The 2,853-nt window shown below is 46.1% G+C and overlaps 1 long non-coding RNA gene across 1 annotated transcript; it reads left to right on the forward strand.

Moving 5' to 3' along the window:
* The first annotated feature begins 396 nt into the window (after nt 1–396).
* LOC135808587 (uncharacterized) lies at nt 397–2,653 on the forward strand. Its single transcript, XR_010552094.1, has 2 exons — nt 397–977; nt 2,053–2,653. It is a non-coding gene; the product is annotated as an uncharacterized LOC135808587 (long non-coding RNA).
* The last annotated feature ends 200 nt before the right edge of the window (nt 2,654–2,853 follow it).

Consider the following 2,853-nt stretch of genomic DNA (forward strand, 5'->3'; position numbering starts at 1 on the left):
TTGTTGATGTTGACCGTTTTGTCTGCTTCCAGGATCTCCAGTTTCTCAGCCAGGCATAGGGGACACCGCTTGGTCGCGTTCGAGTAGGCCTGGGCCTTGGTGACGACGGCCCATTTGACAGAGTGCGGAGTGTTCTTCCGCTTGAGCTTCCGAATATGTCCGCAATAGTCAAATCCCACAACAACCATGTTCAAATGAAGAGACAAACACAGGACAAGAACGTCCCCGACAAACGATGCAACTGCCGAGACAAAAGCACCTGCCCAATGGACGGCGACTGCCAAGTACGATGCATCGTGTACAAGGCAACAGTCCAGCACACCGGAAGAGAGCAGCGGCATGAGTACCTCGGCCTAACGGAACCACCCTTTAAAGGGGCACTCCGGCTTCATTTTCGACGCCGAGTTTTCGATGCCAAGACGAAGGTAGGTGAAAGAGAAGACGCCTCGAACAAGAACGAGTCTCCAGAAGCGATCGAGTCGAGCAGGAAGACGACTTTTGAATTTCGCCGAGCGAGCGCTGATGACGTAATGAGGGATTAGCTTGCCAGTGGAAATGCACCTGCGCACATACATTTTGCACACTTTTTGGCCAATTTTCAATCGAAGAGGAGGTTGTTTGCTATGTTCTCCCAACGTCGTGAGCGATCCCGTCTTCTATACCCTTCCAGGTACCCTGAAGGTCCTCCAGACGAGAATTTATCTCCAGCAAAGCGTTGTTGATCCGCTAAATTCGTCTCGAGACATATTCAGTGCTGATAAATGTAGAATGTTGAATCTGTGATAATTGTCGACGATGGAGAGAGAGAGGCTGATAGCCGCTGTCGCAGGGAGAGTGAAGCTGCTGGAAGTAACAATGGGGAGCCCGTTTGTATCATCTGAACAACCAGACTTCAAAGCAGCTTGACCAAATCGGAGGGTGCCTCGTTGCTCAGTATCGTGAATATTACACCGACATGAATTACTACAAGTATACTGGTGAGTTTTTATCTTGTTTTGTTCGTATGGTAGTACCCTGGCCTGGAGTTCTCGTTAGCACATTCCTATTCCCTGGCGGTTTCTAAACATTCCGTTTAGTACTGAATACGTGATCAAGTATTCCGATTTGGGTAGATGTGGAATTTGGACATGTAATAATTTTATTAAAAAAATCTATCATAAGTTTCCGAATAGAGAAATGTAGAGAAATGGTTGCCCAAATACAACAAAATTGATTCTGCAGTTCTACAACTTGTACTGAAATCCAGTCAAAGTAAAAATGATTCTTCATGACAGTTGGGGTCAATGAAATCTGATCCAGGCATAACGAATGGTGACGCCTGCCACCCCGGGAACGAATTCCCATTTGGTGGGGGATACCAAAGTACTCGAAAGTGGTGCGTGTTTCAATGTGGCATTTTGGAAGTTTTATATGATCTCTGGTCAATGCAACATACGATAGCCATCATGAATTCCAGGCCTCGAACGCAACTCAGACCAGAATCGGCAGTTCCCTAAGTTAGATGCTTTATAATTCCATGGCCCCAGCTGTAGTTATACCGTAAAATCCCGCCAGAGCGCCCCTACCTCCTCGACGCTTCAGGTGGGGAGGGGCGGATGGGCGAGTCCTACTTGCCGCATTCAGTGCTACATGAAAAAGTACTCACCCTACGAAAACTGTTCGTGCATCTCGTACACCAACCAAAGGTCAAGAGCCAGGAGTCGAACAGATCCGACAAAACGCAGGGTTTGTGCGATCCCTGGTCAGGAGGGTGGGCACTGTTGCATACATTTCCAACGGGGTCGAGCACACGTCTGCAGTGCAGTACGGCATCACAGACTGCGACAGAGTCATACGAGGATACAATCAATCACGTCCCTGACAAGAAGTCAGGGAGGGGCGGATGGGAGAGACGGGGCGCTCTGGCGGGATTTTACAGTCGAGGTTTTTCTTGCACATTATTCTTATAGTCGATAGGTTTATACTGATGGCCACAAACAACGGCAGTTCAAACTTCACTCATGTGTTCATGAGCTGAGACATTTCTCTCCACTATTTCTGTTGTGCACACAGGTCTGTCCAATATGCATTGACTATTGGGTATGGTATCTGCTCTGAGAAGGGAATCGCTGGAGCCACAGTCCAACTATACAGGCTTTCAAGAAACAGAGAGGAGCCATCTTTGCAAGCTGATACCTGATGTGTACCGACAGAATTCTCACGAGATACCTTTCGGACTACGTCTGGTGTATACTTCATAGTACTCCTTCGACTACGGTCTAGAATCAAGTCGACTGAAACAAGTTCAAACAACTCTGGCTTCAAACGAGCCGTCGACTAGACAAACAAAACATTCTCTCATATACTAGAGCACTCTGACAACTCATGACCTATTCCTAACGATTGCCACCGCTTATAAATATGTAGAGTGCTGATTGGAATGTGCTCACAATCTCAACAGTGCTATAATTATTTGAACAATGTGTTAGAATATTCCACTTTTCCTTCCATAAATGTTGTATCCACATATAATCCACAGTGCTGCAAAGTTTCAGAGTTCTCAGGGTATCAAACAAAATTATTTCAAATACAGTGAAATTGTTCGTGGACATTATAGCGTAACTTGTAGTCCCCTGGTCCTTTTCTTTGCTATAAATTAATCCTTTGCTCTCTATATGTTGTAGCCGCCGGCAAGTCCAACAGTGAAATTGTTAGTTCATATTTATAATGTGGGAGGGGGAGGGGGAACATATTTCTATATATAAGGGACCTGCAACTGTAATACCACAGTACAGTAGCCAGCAAATATGTAGAAAACAGATATGCATGTTACCATCAGTGTACATGGACGGGCGCAGCAGGCCGAAGCTATCA

The sequence above is a fragment of the Sycon ciliatum genome, chromosome 2 (assembly GCF_964019385.1).
Source record: "Sycon ciliatum chromosome 2, ocSycCili1.1, whole genome shotgun sequence".
NCBI lineage: Eukaryota > Metazoa > Porifera > Calcarea > Leucosolenida > Sycettidae > Sycon > Sycon ciliatum.